Source organism: Triturus cristatus, chromosome 5_2, assembly GCF_964204655.1.
Source record: "Triturus cristatus chromosome 5_2, aTriCri1.1, whole genome shotgun sequence".
Lineage (NCBI taxonomy): Eukaryota > Metazoa > Chordata > Amphibia > Caudata > Salamandridae > Triturus > Triturus cristatus.
Window position 1 is genome coordinate 56,565,748 of NC_140588.1, and position 24,172 is coordinate 56,589,919.

Consider the following 24,172-nt stretch of genomic DNA (forward strand, 5'->3'; position numbering starts at 1 on the left):
GGTGCGGGTGCCTTTCTGCTTGAGAGGTACTTTTAGGAGCTGTTGCCGTTCTTGGTGCAGTTCCTTACATGAGCAGATTAGATATAAAATGTCTCCTTGGTTGATGTTGCACAGTACACTGAAAAATTCCCAGTCTGTGCCTTAGAAAGTTCATTTTTATGGCTTTAGGATATCTCTAGTTGAAAAAAGTTTGTGAAGCAAGAGATTTGTAGTAGTTCAAGGTCATCCAGGCATGAATATTTGTTTTATGGACTTCCAGACTAGTTTTTTAAAGGTTAAATTGCCGAGTTGTGTGTCCCAATGTCCTATGAGTTTGGTAGTTTCCAGGGCTAGCTGAAGGGAGTCTCTAGCTTGGGAGTGCTCCCTGTACTGTATGTCATGCCACAGCATTTAATTTAGCGTGTCTGTAGTGGCGCTTCTTATCTTATGCCAACAAATTATGTAAGAGCCGTACCTGGCTAAGGCTTGTAGTAGACCGAACTCCAGCCTTATTTGAGCAGGCGATGTATAGGGCGGAAGGCAGAACATGGTTCTCTATGCTCTGACCTGTGTATTGTCCAGATCCTTAGCATCTCTTCCCCGCATCGCCTCGCTGCCGTAGGCGATCGATGGGAGAAGTTTGGCCTGGACTACCTTCAGCAGCGGGATCAAAGTCGGCCCCATCAATTTATTTGTAAGGTTTTCCATCAATAGGGCTATCATCAGTCCTTTCCTTCTTATTTCCTCTTTCTGGCGCTTAAACAACCCTTCCTTGTCAATTGGAACCCCTAGATATTTGTACTCATGAGCTGGGTCAAGTTCAGTGCCGCCCAGGAACCAGTTCCTCTGCAAGTTTTTTTTTTTGTTTGTTTATTGACATTGTCCGAGTCTTGCTCAGATTTATTTTTAAGTTGTTTTCTGTAGCGTAATTCTGCATTTCTGTCAATAAATATTGGAGGCCAACGTAAGTGTGACTAAGTAGAACTACGTTGTCTGCATAAATAAGATTGGTTAATTTGTTCCCTCCTATTTTGGGTGAATGGGAGTTGCAGGCATTGAGCGCCTTCGGAAGGTCGGCCATGAATAAATTGAACAGGTTTGGTGCTAGCACACAGCCCTGTTACAGTCCTTTTGCTGTGGGAACTTTCAAGGAGAGGTGGGTGCCGCCACCTAGTTTCACCTGCACCCATGTATCTGTATGTAGGAACGACAGATTGTTTAAGATGGGCGGTGGTATGCCCCATTGCGCCAGTTTCCCCCACAGTCTGCCCCTCTCTACGTTGTCGAATGTAGCACTGCAGTCAATATAACATAGGTGTAAAGGTGATTTAGAGTTTTTTGCTGCGGCGATCAGTAGAGAGATTGTCAGGATATTTGTTGATGTTCTGGCCATTTTGCGGAAGCCAGTCTGATTTAGCGGTATTATATGATTCTCCTTAGCTCAGGATGTAAGCTCCTCTAGTATGGTGCCCGCGAAATATTTCGCTTCATTATCTATCAGAGCTACTAGGCGATAGTTATTAGGCTCGGCCTTATCTCCTTTTTTGTAGATTGGCACAATTGTCGAGCCCTTCCAAGATTCCGGTATTCTGTTTAGCAGCCTGACTTCCAAAAAGAGAGGTTGCAGAATATCAGCCCAATCCTCCGACTTTGCTTTGAACATTGCAGGTGGAATGCCATTAGGTCCCGGAGCCCCTTCTTTCCTCCTTTTAGCAATCTGCTTTTTAATTAGGAGTGGCAGGGGGCTGCTAACTGCGCATGATGATGGGTTTCCTGTGGCTAGTAGCTTCTGCTCCCTCGTCTCAGTGCGCTCAGCTACGCTCGTCCAGCCTCGCCGCCGTACCACGCATTCACAGAGCCAGTGCCGGAGGAAGATCCTTCTCCTACCTGGCCGCCAAGACATGGAACTCCCTCCCCATCTGCCTTCGAACGACCCAGGACCAACTCTCCTTAAGAAATCAACTCAAGACCTGGCTATTGGAGCAGTAGCAGACCCCCTCCCACCCCAGCGCCTTGAGACCCTTCCGGGTGAGTAGCGCGATATACAAATGCTTTGATTGATTGATTAATTGATTGAGTGGTACATACTCCAGCTTGTTCTTCTGATGTCCAGCTGTTATGAGTTTGTGCTCCAGCGCTTCCCATTTGGTTATTAAAGTGAGTAGTAAGGAATTTTACCCAATTAGCTTCAGAGATGTGTGACGCGATGCCCTTTTGATGAGGGTTGATTATCCCGTTCACAGTTTTCCAGAAGCGGGCTCTGTCTTTGCAATTTGTATCATGTAGGAGTTTTGCCCAGGTTGCGTTCTCTTGGTCTCCGATAATTTTCCATTTCAGTCTTTTCAGTGTTGCCCTTTGGTCCTTCAAGAAAGATTGTGCGCTGTCATTTCCTGGTAGTCTTCTCAGCATACGCAGAGTTGTATTTATTGATTTTTTGAGGGACTTAGGCTGTGTTCTTTGGTCTTTCGGATTTCTATATTTTTGACATGATTTCTGGAAGTTATCTTTTATGGGGTGAGTAGCTGCGTGTTGTTCTAATAGTGTTGCGGTGAACTGTCCCCAATGGGCAATTTGGTCTTTTTGGCTGAATTCTTGAGATTTATAAAGTTGGATTGCAGCTTTGTCCTGAGAATTTATGTTTATTGTACATTGGATCCTTGTTAGATTGGAGGTGTAAATAGGCCCCAAGGTTAAATCTGGCCTAATAGATCCAGGTACAGTGGCTGTTAGCTGAAGTTCCTGAGGGCGATGGTCACTGTCACCCTTGTCCCCCATTCTGAACCCAAGGATGTATGGGAACAGAAAGAGGCTTGCAAAGGTGTAGTTTAGTATAGAGCTTGTTGTTGCAGAGTAAAATGAATCGACTGGCGGTGAGTCATCCGGGAATCTTCCGTTTACTGCTCGAAGGTTTAGATGCTTTAGGTCATCGAGAAGGCCGCTTTTGCAGCATTTTTTTCTTCCATGCAATGGGGCCCATTGTGTGGGGATGTTATGTTTGACATTTTGAATAGATACCTCCTCACCTTCAGCTGATCCAATAAGATATTGGTTTAGGTCCCCTGCCAGGGTAAACATTGGTTTTTCCATCTCTATGGTGTACGTTGCCACTTGATCAGTGAGCTTTTTTAGTCTTTTGCTTTACGTTTGTGATGAACGTACGAGTTGATTAGGCACACCTCCGTTTCTTCGCCCTGGAGGAAGATAATAATTGTGACTGCTATTGTTGCAGTTGACGTCGAGCCCATAGCGGTTACTGAAGGTATGATCGTCGTGGAAATGTAGGTGGCCAGCCCCCCAGAGGGATGTCCAAATCTACCGGTCCTTGTTCCTGATGTAGCAAATCACATGTAGCACTGAATGTGCTGACCATCCGTGGGCCAAGTTTCTTGCAGCAAGATTATGTTGAAAGTTCTAACATAGCTCAAGAAATCGGGGTCATCTATTTTTGTTGCTAAGCCATCGATATTCCACGAGCAAAGACTAAGGGGGTCCCCTTTGCCCTACTGTGGGCTTCGTCCTGTGAGTTGCATCATTCATCCTCTGTGCGTGATTATAGTGCGGAAAATTGCTTCCCTATTAAATCCTTGACTTGTGGAGGCGACTATCTTCCGTGCTATTTCTTGTTGATCCCACTGACTATTAACACTCTGTTGTCGAGATCTGCCCCAAGCACCTCTAAGTACACTGTTTGAGTGTGCGTGATGTATTGTAGGTCCAGGGCTTGCGTTGTGTAATAGTGGAAGTGGATAGGCTGGTTTTTGGTAGGGGGTGATATCAATACCCCAATTGTGGTATGTGTCCAGATTTGCTAGGATTGTCTCTGCAGTTTTGCTTGTGATCCACGTTGTCTTTGTGGCCTTTGGTCTTTGAGGATTGGCGGTGTGTATAAACTCTTTAGAGAGTAGGTCCTCTGACCTAAAACTGGCAAGATTTGGGCTTGCCTTCATTAGTCTTAAAATGTTACCTCGGTTTAGTGTATCCTGATGGCCCTTAGAGGTGTATAGGGGGAAGAATACCAGAGCCTCTATTTCTTGCTGCCTGGTACGTGAAGTTATTTATTGCCAGCTAATGTTGATTTACTTTGGTCACCAGTGTGGGTTCAAGTGTGAAGCTGGTTTCTTCTTTGGGCTGAGTTTTCACTTTATTGCTTCTTGTTTCTGCCATAGAGTTCCTTGGCTTTGCCTTGGGTGTTATCAACTTGGGGAATGTTTGTTTTGTGTCTTGCACCCCGTCCTGAGTCCCTTTGTCCATGAACCTCCAACTGGGGCAGTCATTGATTGATATAATAGACCGTTTAGACTCTCTGAGCAATGACTCCTGGTTTGGACTGTCTATCTTTCCAGTACCTTCTCTTCTGGGCACGTTGTTTGAGCTCATGTTGGTGACTTTTTGCTTTATTTCAGTCGGCCTTGGGGCCACCGAATTGCTCACCTCTCCACTTGGCTGTTGAAAGTATGCAGATTTGTTGGCTGAGGCCCCTGTCTCTCTCCTCGGGTCTTGGCAGTGTGTTGACTGTTGACTATGGCCTCTGACTGGATTTGTTGTCAACAGGGATGGTTGTGAGACCTTGTCTGTTTTCTTCTTTGTATTCTCTCCTTGCCCCCGATTGGGGTCCTTGTCCATTTTCTTCTCCAGTTTCCGCATGAACCGAAGCTGCAAGTAACTGTGTTGGGCCACCTTCTTGTTCCGGGGAATTTTTTAAGATGGTTAGAGATGGTTGTGCTTGATATAGATTGCTTGGGTCGCCTGAATTAATATCCCGTTTGTTGTGGGAACCTGAAAAGATTGGGAAAAAAGCTGTTGCATTTGTGGTTGGCTTTTGATTGCGCCCTTTCCTTTTCTGTTGGCTGCGTTGCTTAGCATTTAGTTTTGGTGATCCTCCATTACCGGGCCCTCCTATCATGTCAATGTTCGCAATGGAGTTGCCTGTATGCGTCTTAACTATTTGGCTGTCGGTTGGTTGTTCCCTCCACGATGTTGGGATTGTCCTTGCCTTTTGTTGTAATTCCCGCTGTTGCGCCTTTGAAGTCCTTTAACATGCTGCTTAGCATAAAAGGCAAGGTGGATAACTTGTCAACTATTTGTTTGCAGCTGCAGCTGCGGTGTGTGTCGGATTGCGCTCTTTTTATCAGGCCATTCATTTTTCCCAATTTCCGTCGATGCCTGCCGTGAAGACTACCAACGTGTTCAGTAATGTCAGCTGGATTTCCATCTTTTCTGATTGAAATTGTAGTGCTTCAACAGCGAGTTGTATTGTGTTTAATAAGGAAGTCCAAGTGCCAGCAATTTGTTCCTTTGTTTGCGCATTCTCCTTTGCATCATTTTTGGTCTGGTTTGTGCGAAATGGGTTCCGGGGAAGCTCATGGGTCGGGTGCTTCCTTTGTGCCTGGTCTGGTGAGTAGGTGGCGAGCATGTCTTCTCATTCTTGTGTGTTTAGGTAGGAAATAATCGCCCTCCCATCCTCTTTCTGGTTTGGGTCCGAAATCCCTGCACTTGGTCTTCCTTGTTGAGCCAGCGGGCTCCCTTGGGCTAAGAGTAACGGAGTTGTTGGAGATTTTGTTTGCTGAGTGGGTTGTTTGGATCGAGGTGCTGTGGATACTAGTTGTCGTGTTCGTTGTGGGGCTAAAGTTAATTTCTATGATTTGTTCCCCGCTTCCTCTCCTTGTGGCTCGCAACCTTGGTTTTTTGGTTGCACAGTCCCCATCCCTGACTCCAAGATGTCGCAGTGGCGCAGAGGTTTTTTGGGTCTTGTACTCCATGGTTGGAGTCCCCTGTATATAGCCTTCTTGGCTTGTTTTTATTGGAGAGAGCCCTGAAAACACGGTCGGTCCTGCGAGAGCCAAACGGGATGTGCTGCCTGCTATTCGCGCCCTCATTGAGTGCGTTGGAGATTGAGGCTTGATTTGTAGTTGCTGGCCTTGTTGTTGTGCTGCCCTGGTGTCCAGCCTGCCTTCGTCTGAGGGCGATGTGCTTGGGGCAGGTGCTTGCGCTTGTAGGGGTAGCAGCGGAGATTGCAGGCCTTTAAAAGTTGGGTTGCTGGAATAAAGGACTGAGCCTGCATCCCTTAGGAAATTAAACTTTGTATACATTTTGGGTTGGTTGGAACATGTGGCATTAGTAAGTCCTGTCCATGCTATTGTCTCACTTTGGTCCTGGTCTGTTGCAATGAATATTGATTCAGCGCTGTGCTGAGCGCTAGGGTTTTTTTTTTTTTCCTTTTCTCCCCCCTATCTTGGGTGGCATGGCCGTTCTGGTTCTTCCTGACCTCATTGAGCCTGCTGGGTTTGGGGGAGCAGATCAGCGACTGTGTCGTACTAGGCAGAGTAGTGTAATAGCTTGTCTAGGTGTTCTGCGTTATTCACTCTCATGTGTGTTGTCCCAAGTCGTGTGGTAGCTTTTCTTGCTGTTTGTACATTGTGCTGTGGGGCGTTATGCGCTCTCCTACACGTTGTCCCGAGTGACTTCTGACCTCATTCCAGACTGCATTTCGTTGTTACCGGTTGTGGCTGACTCCTTGCTGCAGCAGTGTAACCCCGCTGCTGCAGCGCTTTGGCACGTCCTCTGTTGCACTGCTATAGCGCTGTGGCACGTCTTTTGTCATTAGCCCTATCCCTTCCCAGTCCCTGTGGACTCTGCTTGAGGTTGGGTGTGCTATGGGGTGGCCAGTGTCCCCTGTGGAGTGGTGCACAGGGGGTCTATGGTAAGGGGTATGGCGAGTGGGTTCAGCAAGCAATGCATGGGACTCGCTGGCTGCACTGGACGTTTGGTTGACATCGCCACCAACCTGTGCGCCAAGGACTTGCTCTGCTATGCGTTCACCCACACCTGCGCCCGCCTCTGCCCCTGCCCTTGTTCCCGCTCCTGCTGTGTGCTCTATACTCACTGCCACTCACTTCTGGCATGGCTCCGCCTGGTTCTGGTGGTTTTCAGCAAGGCTCCGTCCGGCCGGGCACCAAGCAACACTCCTGGCTCCCCAGTTCTCCAGCTCCTGCTTGGACCGCAGAGGGCGCCACACGGGTGCTAGAGGAATGCTGAAAAGGATGCCTGCTTCTCTCTGCTCCATTGCCCAGGGCCCCGCAAGTCCGCCCTCTGTGCACTGTGCACCAGCCACGTACCAACCACGCCCTAGCTGGAACAGGCTCCTGCACAAGAGGAGCAGGGGAGCTGCGGCGATATTGGGAGCACCGGCAGGCTGGCGGGCAGGCTATAGGAGACTATAGGAGTGCGAAAGGACCGCGGAGGTTGCGGAAGTGGGTACCGGCTGTAGTTATGGCTGTACTTGCCGGCTGCTGGCCCTCAGATGTCCACAGATGCCCTCCGATGCGGTCGCGGTCGTTAATTACCGGCCTCTAGAGTAGCGGCGGCAGCAGCCTCTCTTCTCCTCTGAGATTCGGGCATCGGCGTGTCAGCGTAAAACCAGGACTGGCTCAGCAGGACTTCAGAGCACTAGAAAAGCCAGACATCCCTAAAAATCCCTTTATGAACTTTCTCAGCTATAAAGAGGCCCTTTTGAAGGCTCCGAGGCAGACACTGGAGCAGGGTCTTGGGGCTCGGTGGCTCAGGTGGCACGTGCAGTCGCCAGACATCCTGACAGCGGGTAGACATGCTTTAGTTATCACTCACTACTCCGGTTTAAAAGGCATCAGGAACCAAAAACAAACTTTAAAGGAAAAGCAATCTTCCTTCCTCAGCATGTTCTGGGATAAAGAGTGACAGAGAGCAGATGTTAGACAAAGGGGTAAGAACGAATTAACCGATAGGGCACCACGACACCACAGCATGGCACTGCGGTCAAACCACACTGGACTACATGGTGGCACTGCACTGAACAATATGGCACCACAACAGGCAACAAGACATCACATTAAACAATAAAATGCATCATTAGAAAACATGACCTAACACTGTGCAGTAAAGTACCACAGTGCCCATTGTGGCAGCTCCACAGAGGACTACGCAACACCACAACACAAGATAACATGACACATGGTGCTGTGCTCAACAACATGACCCCAGAGCAGATTCAATGCCATCACCCTAGATAACATGATACCACACTACATGAAACTAGACAACATGGCAGCATAGCACCAAGGTCAACACCAGAGATATACTGGTGTAGTGAATCTTGTGATGACTCCTGCATAGAATCCTAGAGTGAAAATATTTGCCGTGGTCTAATGCTGCAAATATGATGTAAATAAATAAATAGTATTGCTTATGTAGTGGGCAGAAGTAAATTGATGTTCACAATTGAATGCGCCGGTGTAATGTTACATAATTTTTCTCTGGCTGAAGTAGCTTAAAACTATGTCTGAACTGCTTGGACCAGAACGGCACGGAGATGGAGGGGCGGGGGGTGCGTAATGAAGGAGGGGAGGTGGGGGAAAAGAAAGGGCAGGGACTGAAGAGGAAAGAAGGGATGGTGTAGAAGGAGAGTATGACTACAGTGGGTAATGAAAGCGCAAGAGCTGTATTTTTTTTAACACTCTAGTGGAATTACGTATGCAAAATGAAGACTGCTGATGTAGTTAAATGAAGCAAAGACATACCTTTCCTCGGGGAGGATAACAAAGCTGTAGAAGAGAATTGCATATCGGCTGCTGTTAACCTGCTTCCCGCAGGGTGTCTCGGCTGCAGATGCTAAGGACTGCAGGGGCGGGCATAGCGGTTACTGCAGCAGCTCAAGGTGTGTTCTGAATGACTTGAACTCGCAAGAGGCTCTGAAGGCTCGGGACAGATTAACACCCCCATGTCCTCCCTCTAACCAATCCCAGTGCCAATCGGAAAAGAAAGCAAAATATTTTATTGTCTGTGTGCAGCGTAGGCTCGGCTCAGAAGGGGCTGTTGTGATCCGACCGATGTTTGTTTGTCAGATAGGCAGCAGGGAAATACCCTTCACTCCCCCTCACCAGGAAAAAAGGCTGGCGCCGGTGTTGTGCCTGCAGTAGGAAAAACTCATTAAAGAAAGTAGTGCTTCCAGACTAAAGAAGACGTACCGTGTAACAACAGAAGTAAAAGAGCCAATAGCAATGGGAGGTTGCAAATGAAGACAAGCCGTATTAAGGAGGGACTAACAAGCCTATTACTGAATGAGAAGCCTCCATTTAGAAAGGACAAAGACAGAAGCCAATGAAAACTATGGGCGGAGCTTCAAGTCCATACTCTAATACTACATGCCTCACAGAGCAGCGCATGTATGCTGACTCTAGGCTCGATCTAAAAAGCCTAGAAGGAGGTGGGAATTGTGCAATTAAAAAGGCAAACATACTGAAGGAATGACTGATGAGTTTGTGAAATAAATCTAAAAAGAGGTACCGGATGGACCCCCCACCCCCCCAGACACACACACCCCTAAAAGCAAGCATTTGCAATGCAAATAGGTCTCACATTTGTGAGTTAGAGCAATTGACGTTGTAAATAGCAATTTCTTTTTTACCTACACGTTTTATTTTTGGAGTGAATGTATGTAGTGTGCAAAATCCCTTGGAAAGGTCCTGCACTTCGTAATAAATATATTGAAAAAGGCGCAGAGTGGATTGTGTCAACAGTTGCTTGGCACGTACCTCGTGGGTGAAGTGTCGCCACACATGCACACTGTGGTGCTTTAATAATGCAAAACTCATTAATAAAAGTAGTGCTTACAGACTAAACACGCGATCGAGATCAGAGCATGTGAATCTGAATCCCGGCTTCGCTTTCATTTTCTGGACTATTTGACTCACTATCCTGCGTCTTGGTTATCGCTACAACACTGGGAGGCAATGAAGTTTGCCAACGGGGCGGGGGCTGGGGGACTTCGGGGGTACATGAAAATGTATTCATTGCCTAGTTGCCAAAGGTCGCCAGGTGCTATTTGTTAAAAGAGTGCAGATTTCATTAGGATATTAAGAGTACTTTACTGGCATCTATGAGGAAATCGACATTAACTAAACAAAATGCCAGAATGCTTGTCAGTTTTCACAGTGTTTTAGACAGTACTGGTTGCTTAGTTTCATTGCATTAATTTTTGTATTTACTCTTTTACACAGCATCCAAAGTAGGTTACCTAACCCCAAAGCTCCGAGTTGTTAAATGACCCATAGAAGGGAGTCTTTTACAGTTGAGCAAATGTGTCCAAATGTAGTTCTGGTAGTGCCATGGAATGATCAGCCAATGAGGTACTCGATGAACAGTTATTTAACTACACCTTCAAATCGTACGGTATTGAGGCTGTTGTTTGTTTGTACCCAACCACCTCTTTGAATGTGTTTATTAACACAGAGGTTCATCTACCAGACAGTGCTCAAAGAGGGGCGACTAAAGCCCAGAACAAAATGTATTCATTTATCCTGAGTGTAAAGGCACCCGGACGGCTTAGGTGCCCGCCCGGAGAGGCTAGGGATCCTAGCGCTTCTACAGACTCTGCCGTGCTCCTCTGCACCAGCAGGGCACAGCTCAGAATCTGCCGCTTCTGCTAAGAATAGGTGAGGGAGATGAGATTGGGGCATGCGGAAGTTGCCGGCAGATTTCCAGGTTATTGAAAGTGATGATTCTGACGTGAAGCAATGGAGACTAACTTTGTCTGTTTGTCTGCACCAGTCTATTTTTCTACCATCTACCGGGCTCACTGTCATGTAGCCATTCATCTTTCTTTGTTAGAGGTGCGCAAGCCAATATATTAATTAGCAGGTAGAGCTAGCCAGAGAAGAGCCAAGCGTGTATGAGCCAGTGGGCGAGACGTGAAAATGATTGGCATGTTAATCATACAGTAAACATGCTGTAAATGTGCGATAATGTCTCTTCAGAATTAAAAAAAAATGCATTTCTTTAGCGCGTCACCGCAGTACACAAGATTATAGCACTGAATTGAGAGGAAGTTATTAAAAGTGCTTGTTTTAAGCATGAGTTAAAACACTGCCGCTCCTCCTGCCCGACGACAATGCCATTTGTGAACTAAGAGGCGTCAGTTGCCATGCATACCCCGAATGTTGCCTAGAGTCTTATTATATTTAGAGTAACATTAAAATCTATTTCATTAAACAAGAGAAGTTTTTGTACAGCACGCATCTTGAACGCGCATATTTCAAGGTGACAATAATAAAGATGAAAATGGAAGTGCCGGCAGGCAAGAAAACACAAACGAGAGTTGGGGGGAGGGGCAGGGGAGGTTGAATAGTCACAGACTGAGGGAGGGGGCGATGGGGTGGGGATACAGGGAAGAAAATAGTGTTAGGAGTAAAGGGGCCAATAGCCATGGAAGGATACAAATGAAGAATGAGGAGGGACTAACAAGCCTCAAACCAATCGGAAGGCAGCATTTAAGACAAAAGCCAATGGGCAGAGAGTGGGAGGAGATTCCACGAAGCTTCCACACCACAGTATACACTGCATGCTTTGCAAAGCGATGGCAGCGCATGCGCGCTGCAGTGCTAGACGAGGCCTAAAAGAAAATAGTGCTAGGAGTAAAGGGGCCAATAGCCGTGGAAGGTTACAAATGATGAATGAGGAGGGACTAACAAGCCTCAAACCAATCGGAAGGCAGCATTTAAGACAAAAGCCAATGGGCAGAGAGTGGGTGGAGCTTCCACGAAGCTTCCACACTACAGTTTATACTGCATGCCTCGCAAAGCGATGGCAGCTCATTCGTGCTGCAACGCTAGGAGAGACCTAAAAATGTGACTTAATAAGGTGTTATCATCGGCAATTCAATGTTTTTCCAAACATGTGGATTCGATCTTTTTAATTGAAGATGTAAATGATTCAAACTATTCACATAGAATAACAAAAATGCTGTTCAACATTTGTCAGTTTACTTCGTGTTTTTTTAGACGTTAAACCAAAAGGTAGTGTGCTAGGATCTGTATGCAAGCATCTGTGCTTTTGACAGCGGTTACTTTTTGAGCTGGCATTTCATCCGTGCGTCTGTTATGCAGTTGCTTCTGTAAACCTTGAGCTGCACTTCTCCCCTCCTGGCTGGAGGGGATCAAGGTTGCCTGCTTGCAGCCAGGCATATAGATATGGGTTTTGTTTGAAATCTGTCAAGTTTTTGGTTCAGAAGCCTTGCTAGTCTGTCCACAAAAATTACGTGCCGGTAAAACTGGACAGTGTGTATTTTCTTAAACACGCCTCCGTTTTTTTATTTTTTCATAGTTTAGCCATGAATTAATCTTATAATTGTTACTACACTTAGAAACTTACCGGGTAAAATTACAGAAATCCAATTAATTATCTTAATGGGTGCCACATCTCTTGACTGTTGCCCTAATATAGTCATACATTGAAAATCATCTCATTTTGGTCAGTGTACCTACTTGTCTCGAAAGTTTTTGTATGGAGCCAAAAGATCCATTTTGTGAACATATTTTTAGTATTTCAACCTGAAAAATGTAGTAATGACATATCAGCACACTGACACCATGACTGTCTTGTTCGGATGCCAATTTGAAATGTGTTTTTAGGTTTGCTGGTTATCACCTGATAATCCCAGTGCAAGCATAAATTGATGTGGCCGAAATTGATAAAAACAGATCACAGAGTATCTATAGAAAATGAAATAAAGGCAGGTGAGCTATCATTCCTGTTCAAGCTTGCATCATCTTCACTGCACACAACCTTTTAAGTTGTCGTTGCCCGTTTGACATGGAATCCCGCCAGACTTGGTTCTCACCATAAATAACTGCTACTGATTTGATCCATAGACTCCCTTCCAAAACCAGTGGCCGCTATCTTTCCCTAATTCAGAGACTGGTGTGGTCGTACTTGCTACTTATTTTATTTTGGTAAGTGAGAAGTGATATGTGCAAGAGAAGTTGATATAAGTCTTTGCCAGTGATGCATGGGTTGATGTTCTGCACATTCCCTGGACTAACGTTTCATTTAGCAATCTTTATAAACGGTGGGCTTGAATATGGACAAGTTGTTGATGGCTATGTCAGATGTGTTAACTATACAGTTGATACTGGAGAACATTTTATCTTCTTTGGCCAATCTTCTCTCTTTGCTATTTTGTACCTCTGGTTTGCAACTCTTTTATGTTTCTTCGTCAGCCTTTATGGTTCTTGTAAAAGTGTTATTGCATTCTTCACTAACCTTTCAATGTCTTTTCTCCTTTGTCTTCTTTCATGCTTTTCCTTACATGCCTTTCCCCCCCACCTAAAATCCCCTCAAAGATGTGGCATTGGCTTAATAAGAAGGTAAACGTAAATCTAGGGATTTATTTTCCAGATTGTGTGCTGTTTCACTGCATGGGGATGTTGCCTTAATAATTCAGTTGCTTTTTATTTTTTACCACCTTGGCCACTTTTCTAACACTTGTCCTGCTTTTGTATAAGATTCTGAAGACCTGCTTGCGCAGTTAAATGTTTTTTTTTTCAAACTGACGGGGATCCAGTAATTTAAAAAAGAAATATATTTGTTAAGATTGTCAACCAGACTGAACAGCTCTCTTCTTATCCCTTAGATTATTGAAATATCCTGCTGATAGTGACGTTCTATTTTGACTTCAGCTGGATTGACCATTTTATGTAGATGGTGCTAAAAAGTAAATGGCATCAAAGAGGTTCTACCTTAACTACCTTGAATAGCAAATAAGTAACTTTCCTACGCCTGGTGGAGGATGTCAAGGCTGGCAGCCTTAGTGAGTGTCATGATCTTTCCTCCCATAGATTTTATGGTCTAAGCACATGTTTATGAACTTAATCAGAGAATGGTTTCATTCTATGGGAATAGGTTCCTAACCAACTGAAGTCCTGTTCCCTTCTAGAGATGGCCTTGAACATAGTCCGCAGTCGCTCCAGAGCATCACTGTACTTGCAGTAAAAACAAATAAATTCTTGATTTGTAAACATGGCCATGCAGTAGAAAATAAATAGACGGTTATATATGGACAACTTTGGCCAAATGGCTAACTGCCTTCTCTGCAGCTCAGATCCAGTTCCCAAATTATCCCACTTGACTTTCCGCAAATGCTGACAACACTAATTCCTCCTGTGGGCATGGTAGTTTTTAACTAGAGCAGGAGTAGATATTTTCGTGATCCTTATGGTTGCAGAAGGCTTTTCTTTGCCAATCATGAGGCACTTGGTGTACGATCCTCATTTTAACAAAAGTGCAGTTTCATTTTCTGGAAGAGTCTGCCCTCTCTACTAGACTTGTTTTGCCTCCAAAAATGGTGTGATATTATGATGTACTCAACATTCACAGCCTTCTAAAATGTCAGCTTAGCTAAGTTCTGAGGGTTTGCAACAGCTTTTTGATAATCTCTATTTTATGAAAGAATACCTACATCTTGGGAGGTGGAGAATATATACACCTGTGCAAGACACAAATATACACATTTCCTGTGTTGATGGTTTAATCAGGTTTCATTACGTGGTGCTCTTCCAAAATTGATGGTGCCAAAAGACTTGTTGCTTCCCCTCATTGCGTTTAGATTATTTTTCCCCCAAAGGCCTTTCCTGTTATGCACCAACATTGCAAATGAGATAAATGTTGTCTAGTTCAGCGAGCTGAGTCACATAGTCACAGAAATATGGAACTGGAAGGTGGCCAACACATTCATCTTGTAAGCAATGAGTAAGCAATGTGGAGTGAGTCTGGTAGGCTGCTCATTCTCATGCACAAGCAGGAACTAAAGCAGGAACTGTATTATTTTGGGCCGTGTACGCCTGGGGAATGCAGCAGATCATCATATTTGGCAGTAAATAATACCACTAGTGGTTGTTACCAAGCCTCTTGGTTGGGCAAAGGTCAGAGCTCTTTGGGAGCATGGGCCGACTAGGCATGTTGCGTCTCCTCTCCTGGTTACCTTGAAGGTTATTTGTAATATCAGGTCAGCTGCACTTGGAACATGATTATCACTATGGGGACCTACATTCAAGTAGTCCATTAAAACCCTGCAAGGACATTTTTAGAAGTAAATCATTTTCGTTTGATTATGATCCCTCGAAATGAACTTTAAGCCTAATACTTGATTTGTGAATGGTCACTTCTTCATGCATCACCTTGTGGAGACTGGTGTTTAAGTGAATAGCAGCAAGAATTAGCGGATGCAGGACATGAGGGCATTTCACACCTTACTTCCTCTTTATGTAGTAGAGTGCAGTGTGACCATTCTTTTATGGTATGCTGTTTTTACTTCACCCTGTGATAGAAGTACAACATATGTGGGGCTTTACTGTTTGTACAGCCAGTGCCAATTTGAATTTGCTGATAGTCAGCCCCTCGTGGTATCCATCGATTGATTTTCAGATACTTCTCTAAAGACTCTTGCTCTGAAGTGGGTGTGTTTTTTTGGTGGCGTTTTAACCCGAGTACCAGAAAATAAATTGATTTGCAATAAAATATTCTAAAAATAAAAATAAAAAAACAGAAGGGAGCAAAGCAGCATATGGATATCCTCACGGGGGACAAGCAGCGCTCTAGAAATCCACCTTACATTACATTACATTACTAGGGAGTGCCGAGAGACCGTGCACTTAAAGGCGCCAGCATCAGGCAAATGAAAATTGCATCCGAAAATAACCAAAACATGGTTTTCGCCAAATTACTGTCGGTCCCTAGAAGGGTTTGTGCCCAGTTTTCAGTGACTGGCACAAAACATATGTCTGCTCTAGGATAGAGCAGACACCCTGCATGTATTTACACTATTGTTTTTGTTTTCTTTAACGCTTGGACTAACACTGCTATTGCTTCACATCATAAAATCTCTGTGTATATCTGTACTTTTTTTGTAGACTAGTTATGCAAAAAGGTGTCATTTATAATTGGAAATCCAATGCCACCTTGTTTTTTCCTGTTTTACTTACTGAAAATGTGGAGTTTGACTATTTGCACGTTTTAATTAGAAAATGTTTTGTTATTCAATGTTATGTCTTAAAAAGCGAGTGACATTTGTTAGTTTTGGGGGCATCTGCTTCCTGCTTAACTTGACAAAATAGGGACAAGTTTACAGACAAAGCTTTGTATTTATTTAAATTAAAAGGATTTATTAACCTTTTTACTGAATGCGCGGCTTAAGTATTTAATCTTGTCTATGTATAGGTCAAGTGGCTGCAATGACCTTATGGATCGAGTTACAAAGCGGAATAAGTCTCGTAACATGACAATAGATGTCTAACAATATGCCCAATGGGTAGTACAGAAGTAGAGCTTCAGGTAGTGGCGTATATCAGCAATGCACTTCCATTGAAGCAAAATCGTAAAAATCATACAATAACATAACAACCATTGAGCAGGTCTAGTTGTGGTTGTCCATGTCTGGGGGGCCTCGTGCCCGCCGAAATAGAGGACAGCTTGCAAAGGTGGTGCGTGGGGTAGGTTAGAGGGAGTATACCAGGGGATAGTAGGGAGAGGGTCTGTCCTGTGACCCTGTGGTGCAGCCCGCTGATTATTTCAATCAAAAGGTTGTAGCGCCTTGAGCTTGGTGGGGTTGAAGCATGTATTTACCAGGCATGTGAAGTAGTTAATTAAGGGTTACCAAATACAGGCAAACTTGGAGTCGGCGAGTCTGTGTGTTAGGAGTTCCATGGCCATGCCATAGCAGCGTGAACCACAGGGCTACCGGAGGGGGGGCAGGAGGGGGGGAGGTCTGCTTCCAGTGAAGTGCTAGTAGCTGTTTAGCTGCACCTAACATGTGGCAAGCAAGTCACCAATCTGTGTGAATCATGGCCACCAGCTTCATAGGCTGGATCCCCAGGATAGTAGTGGTGTAAGAGGGGGAATCTTAGGACCCCCATGATGTGACCCAAAATTTCCTTCTAATATATAGTGATGACGGAACATGACCACCATATGTGTTGGAAGTCGCCTGGGGCAACTCCAGAGCGCCAGCAGATGACAGATGTGGTACGATAAATGATGCGGATACGGGATGGTGTATAATACCACCGTGTCATTATTTTATATGCCACCTCCTGCTGTTGTGTGCTGGGGTGAATTTTAGGGATGTCCCTCCAAAGTGTCTCCCATTGTGTCTGTGAGATGCCCTCAGTGGAGTCTGCTTGCCATTATGTTTGGTAGGTATGCAGACGGGATGTTGTCGAATGTTGGAGTACCTGGTAGGTACAAGAGATCATCCCTCTCATGCAGTCATATGCCCTAACCCGTGCCTCAAAGGTGGTGAATTGTCTGATCGCTCCCTGAGTTTAGGGCAGGTGTAGGGCCCAATGCTGCAATTGGCAATACTGTAGTCGTGACTGCTCCGGCAAGTGAAATTCCTTTTTACACTGATCAGATGTCTTGATGGAGGGACCAGCGAAGAGATCGCGCAGCGTGCAACAGTCCCTAACCTCTCAATTATGAAATGAGTGGGGCTGAAAGCCGGTGTGAACTCGGGATTGTGCAGCAAGGGGTTGTTGGGGGATTGGAACCTAGAGGACAGTCCTAGTGGAGGTCGTAAGGCAGGTGCTCCAGGGCCGCAAAGATCTGGTGAGCCAGGCCAGGTCCCACAAAGGCATAAGGGCGATGGCCCGGTCCATATGGAACCAGTGTTTCCCGCTTTCCCTCACCACCCATTCACATATAAAATACAAGTGTGACGCCCAGTAGTATTCCAAAAGGTTGGGGCACGTCAAACTCCCTTGGTCTCTACGAAGCATTAAAGCAAGAGTTCAAGAACCAGGGCTGCTTCCCTCTCCATATGAATGCCTGGACATCTTGCTGCAAGTCTAGGATCTCCTTGTGCAGTATGGGGTTAGGGAGTGTTTGGAATAAGTATAGTATCCTGGGGAGGATGGACATTTTTACAGCATTGAGCCGTCTGAGCCAATGTACATGCAAGGGCCGCCACTGCCGGAAATCCTCCAAGATAAAACTTCGATAGGGCGCCTAGTTAGCCCTTGTCCAGGTAAATAAAGTAGGAGTTAATCTGTGCCCTAGGTAGCAGATTTCATGTGAGGATATCCCACATGACTGGAAACTTGCTGCTCTTAAGCCTCTTCAAAAAAAAGCACTGGCCGACCCGACCACCCTCTCTAATCTACGGCCAATATCCCTACTCCCCGCTTTATCCAAAATGACCGAGAAGTTCGTGAATTACCAGCTCACGAGTTTCTTGGAAGATAATAACATTCTGCATTCCAATCAGTCAGGGTTCAGATCTAATCACTCCACTGAATCTGCCCTGCTGTATACAGCAGAGACCCTTCGGATGGCCTTGGACCGGGGTAAGAAAGCCGTATTAATCCTACTTGACCTGTCGGCAGCCTTTGATACGGTTTCTCATAACATTCTTCTGACCCGTCTGGCTGCCGCAGGAGTAGGTGGGGTGGTTCTGGCCTGGCTAAAAAATTTTCTTACTAACAGACAACAAGTTACAGTGCTTGGTAATTTTCAATCGGAGGCCAGACCTCTTTGCTCTGGAGTTCCTCAGGGATCAAGCTTGAGTCCTCTGCTCTTCAACTTGTATATGGTCCCTCTGATGAAATTAATTGCTAGCTTCCAGATTAGTAGTGTCTCTTATGCTGATGATACTCAGCTTATTTTAGTGCTAGACGGTGACCATACAGAAAGTGAGGATAATCTCAGACAGTGCCTAGCTGCTACTTTTCATTGGATGGCGGACAATCACCTCAAATGCAACGCTGGCAAAACAGAAATTATCCCCTTTGGTAAACAAAATCTGTTTTCTCCAACTACTTGCTGGCCGGAGGATGCTGAAGTTCCCCCTATGACCATCACCTCTGCCCGGAATTTGGGCATTAGGTTTGATTGCCAGCTATCCTTTAAACAACAAGCGCTGACAGTGGCAGGCTCATGCTTCGGTATAATAAAATCACTGAGGAAGTTTTTTGATCTCCTGCCATTGCCAGCCAGGAAGACAGTCGCAGTTGCTCTGATTACCTCCAGGCTGGACTATTGTAACAGTTTATACGCAGGAACTACTAAAACTGTTCTACGTAAACTGCAAATAGTCCAGCACGCTGCAGCTCGTCTGGTACTACGCTGGCCGCGTAAATCGTCTGCATCAGCCGCACTGAACACACTCCACTGGCTTCCTATTGGTAAAAGGATTCTTTTTAAGCTCCTTCTACTTACTTTCAGGGCCTTCCATCAGCAAGGCCCGAAGTATTTGTGTAATGGCTTTAAACGCTACCATCCGGCACGTTGCTTGAGATCCTCAGGACTGAATCTGCTCACCATCCCTAAATTCAAGCTAGCCACCAAGGGTGGCAAATCTCTCTTCGTCTTGGGCGCTAAGGCCTGGAATGCTCTTCCCTCCTTCATTCGTTCCTTGTCGCAGGAGGCTCAATTCAGAAAGGCTCTAAAAACATGGATCTTTTCTCTTACCGATGCAGCTTGCCTAGCTATGGTGTAGTCTTGGTACCTGTGTGAATTATGTCTTCCCCCATCAACTTCTCCATCTGGTTGACTTAGCGCCAAGATGCTCCTTGGAGTGGTAGCCGCGCGGTATAAATTCACTTTTACATTACATTACATTACATTACATTACATTACATTACATGTGAGGGCCACTGGAAGGGGACCAGGGCCCGTATAGCCGGGAGATTCTGCTTGGGTATGGTAAGGTTTAAGACCTGGGATTTGGACGTGTTCACCTTAAAGTCCAGGAGGGAGGTCACGGGGTGAGTGAGAGTCAGCAGGAGATAGTCAGCAAATAGTCAGCTTATGGGCATGGCCCCCGAAGGGGATACCCACAATAGCCTCTGTCTGCCTAATTGTGATTACCAAGGGTTCCACCACTAGGGCAAACAACAGAGGCAAAAGAGGGCATCCCTGAACCATTCCTTCCATATGTGCACAGGCATGGTATGAAGTATGTTGATTCGAATAGCAGAGGTGGGGGCTAAATAAGAGGCCATGATTCGACCAACATTTTCAGCCCGAGGCCAACCTTTCCAAGCAGTGCCATGAGGAAGGTCCAGTTGACCCGGTCAAAGGTCATCTCCGCATCAAGCGATAGAAGGCAAGCTGGAATGCTGTGGTGTTGTGATTTCCCTACAATCTGTGCCACTCGCCGAATGTTGTCTGCTTCTGTCGGTTTCGGACTAATCCAACCTGGTCAGTGTCGATCAGGCCGGGGAGATAAAGTTCCAGACCGTTTGCCAGGATCTTAGTGTAGAGCTTAACATGTGTATTCAGAAGTGCAATGGGGCGATATGACGTGCACAGGGAGGGATCCTTGCCAGGCTTGGGAATCGGGGTACTCGCCGTTATCGTGGGATGAGGCCAGTTTCAGAGGTGAAGAGTTGAAGAACCCCAACAAGTGGTCCTGGAGAAGAGGGAAGAAGGCTCTATAAAAAGCCACCATAAGCCCGTTTTGCCCGAAGGGAGGTCCTTTAGAGCCTGCTGTAATTCAGCTAGCGTAATGGGGACCTCCAGCAGCTGTGTATGAGTCGAGTCCCAGGGGTCCCAAGAACAGGCGTCAAGCTAAGAGTCATTGTGGTCTTGAGGAACCTTATCGACTGAGTAAAGGCCTCAACAAAAGTCGTGGAGGGCCTGTTGCTTCGCTGACTCAGTAAAGGCCCAATCACCGCCAACTTTTCAAATCTTGGCGATGATGACGTGGGCCAATTGTTGGTGCAGTTTGAATGGCAAGAGCGCTCCCACCTTATCCCCCCTCTTAGTATCGCTCCTGTAGGGCCAGTAGAGCCTTTTCTGCCTCTTTGGTTCTATGCATGCGAAGCTGGCTTCACAGTAGAGCCAGTTGTCTTTTGTTGTGCCGTGAGGGGGCTGACTGGTCAAGACGCTCCAGGGATTTTATCTCTGCGGTCAGGCCCGTTTCCACTAGCCAAGATTCTCTCGTGGCAGCAATGGCTATAGAAGAGATTACCCCCCCTGATGGTGACCTTAGAGCCATCCCACAGTGTGTGGCCTGAGATCTCCGGAAGATCATTTAGCTCAAAATAGTCAGCGATTCCCTTACAGATGACCTCTACGTCTACCTGATCTCTCAGGAGGTGCAGGGGGAACCGCCAGCGCAGTTGTGACTGCTGCTTGGGACTGTCCCATCTCCAAATGATCTCCACATGTCTGTGGTCTGAAATAGACATGTCGGAGATACTGACCGTATAGAGCGCGTGGAGCAGATAGTGGGTGAGAAAGAGGAGATCGATTCTAGAGTAAGATATATGCACAAGCGAGTAGAACAAGTATTCGTGACCATCTTGACGTCTATATCGCCAAGCATCCACCAAGCCCAGGTCTGAGATATCTTTTTTTAAGTGTTGCCCTGGAAAGTAATGGGGGAGCGATTTATCCGTGGGTCTGGCACGAGGTTTATTTCACCTCCCATAACGATATCCCCTTACACAGAAGCCAGTTGATCCTGCAGTTGGTCTCTGAGGAACAGGTCTTGCCTCTAGTTGGGAGCATAGATATTCAATATAGTGAGATGGGGGCAAGTGCCCCGTTACAAAGTGAGTCACACATAGCGACCATTAGTGTTCCGTACTGTTTTTAATATGTGGGTGCAAAATCCCGCCTTAAATAGGATAGATACCCCCACTGTCCTGGTTGGTGCATGTGTGCTAAAACGGTGGGGCTATTTACGGTGGCGCATGTATATACTATCTGCCCTCAGGAGGAGGGTCTCTTGCAGGATTAATAAAATTGCATGATGTAATTAAACTTTTCTACAAGGACTCAAGAGTTATTCCTCCTAGAACACCACCTACACCAATGTGGAATCTAAATATTGTGTTAACAAGATATATGGGTCTACCATTTGAACCATTGGGTACATGCCAATTATAGTTTCAATCATGGAAACTCACTTTTCTCATTGCAATTACCTCACTCAGAAGAATAGGAGAAATTCAAGCATTAATTTTAGAAGAACCATTTTTTCAAGTACAGAGGGATAAAGTTGTTTTAAGAACTAACACTACATTCTTACCTAAAGTAATATCACATTTTCAGATTGCAGAATCTAGGGAAATACCTGTGTTCTTCCCTCAACCAGAATCAGTAGCTTAAAGAGCTCTACATACATTCGATGTCAAGAGCGCACTAATGTACTATATGGATAGAACACAATCTTTCCAAAAACACAACTATTTGTGTCGTTTTCAAAACTAAATAAAGGGAATGCAATCACTAAATCAGGTATTGCACTATGGATTGTAAAATGTTTCCAAACATGTTATGTTTAAGCCAAAATATCACTCCCTATTCCACCAAGAGCCCACTCTAAACACAAGAAAGGGGCTTCTATGGCACTTATAGGAAATATTCCAACAGCTGACATATGCAAGTCAGCTACATGGACTGCACCACATATATTTACAAAACATTATTGTGCAGATGTAATGGCACGACAACAAGCAAATGTTGATCAAGCAGTATTATGTGCTCTACTTCGAACAAATGCACCAAGCACAAATTAATCACCGCTTATAGGTAGAACTGCTTTTTAGTTTATGCTAAGCTTGTGCATCTACAGCTACACATGCCATAAAACTGTGAAAGCTATTTACCCAGTAAGCATGTGTTTGTGAAATGTAGTGCTGTAGATTCACATGCACCCACCCTCCTCCCCGGTGACTTGTGCTCTTTGTATTCATATACATATATCATACACTAATTCAATACATGGTCATCTGTATAGCATACGCTATCCTTCCACTCCATCCTCTCCCGCCTAATGGAAAACAATCTAATAATTGAGTTGATGACCATGCAAAATGCAAGCAAGAGGAGGAGTCACTATAACTCGAAGAACTTCTTCCAAGAAAACAAAATTGCACACTTTCTGAGCCTAACACTAGATGGCAGACTTATGCTAAGCATGGTAATCTACAGCACTACATGCCAAAAACAGCTCCTTAATGGGTAAGCAAATATATATATATATATATATATATATATATATATATATCGATTTCCAGAACTTCATAGACTCACTCAATACTAATGAACACAATTTAACGTTCACATCCATAGTAAGTTGAACCAGCATCATCTTTCTGGATGTGGAAGTTCTCATCCAAAGTCAGAAGATATGCACAGGAAACCCACCTCATGTAACAGTATTTTACATGCGAACAGTGAGCATCCAAAAAAACTCAAATGGAGGATCCCCTACGGGGAAATGTTGCGAGGCAAAATAAATTGCTCCAAGACTTCAGACTTGAACTCACAATTAAAAGAAATTAGTGAGCGCTTTCAAGAACGAGGATACCCCATTGACGTAATCACCACCGCAAGAAATAGTCACCACAAGAATGAGAGCAGACCTATTGCAAACAAACAGAAAAAATCCGGAGAGATTCAAACGAAAAAAAGATGAGACTACAACTAGACTCATCATTGATTTCAATAACCAAACTAATGAACTAAATAAGATCATCTGAAAGCTCTGGAGCATTTTAATGTTAGATGAAACAGTTCAAAGAGTACTGTCACCCCACCCTAACATCTCTTATAGGAAAATTGCTTCCTTGGCAGACATACTCACACAGAGTCATTTTGAATCAAAGAAAGAAGTTACATCATCATGGGTCAAAACTCCAGGATTCTGGAAATGCTCAAAGTGTAAAGCATGTGATCATGGTCAAAACATGATCACATACCAACTCCAAAATGGCCAAACCGAGAAAATTGAAGATCACATTACGTGTGAATCAAAATTTGTTGTATTTCTCCTGGAGTGCCCATGTAGAAAATTATATGTTGGGAGCACAATCAATAAATCAAAAATAAGAATTCTACAGCATCTGAGAGCCATAAAAAATAAAGACTTTACGTACCCAATGGCTAAGCACTTTCACGAATTCCACTCTAGTGACTGCAAACAATTGAAATACTCCGGAATCAAGATCGTTAAACAAAAAGAAAGCAGTGGAGATAGGACCCTCAACTTACGTAGAACTGAGTCCAGGCTAATCTTCGCTATTGGCAGTGAGAAGCCGTCAGGACATAACTTGGATGCTGAACTACATGTTCATTTGTAATGCAGAATAAGTAAAGAAGGAAGTAAAAACGGACGAGTTTCTACATGGCAGAACAAATAGAATGTTGAAACAACATGGTAACTTTGGATAAAACTTAAAATAATATCATGTGCTGCTAGAACTATTTTCTGGAAAATAAGCAAACAGATGGGAATCCAAATAATGGGAACACTGTTTTCTCACTAATATTAGTATGTAAAAAATTATAATCTTTATTGAGGTCTTCAACATATGAACTGAAACTTTGATGCACAGTGTTTTAAGATTGTATAACCTTCAACTATGATCTGCAATCACAC

The 24,172-nt window shown here is 44.9% G+C and overlaps 1 protein-coding gene across 1 annotated transcript in view; it reads left to right on the top strand.

Annotated features, from left to right (window-relative positions):
- TMEM245 (transmembrane protein 245) overlaps positions 1-24,172 on the top strand; it is a 648,028-nt gene that overhangs the window by 253,773 nt on the left and 370,083 nt on the right. The gene's annotated exons all lie outside the window — the stretch shown is intronic.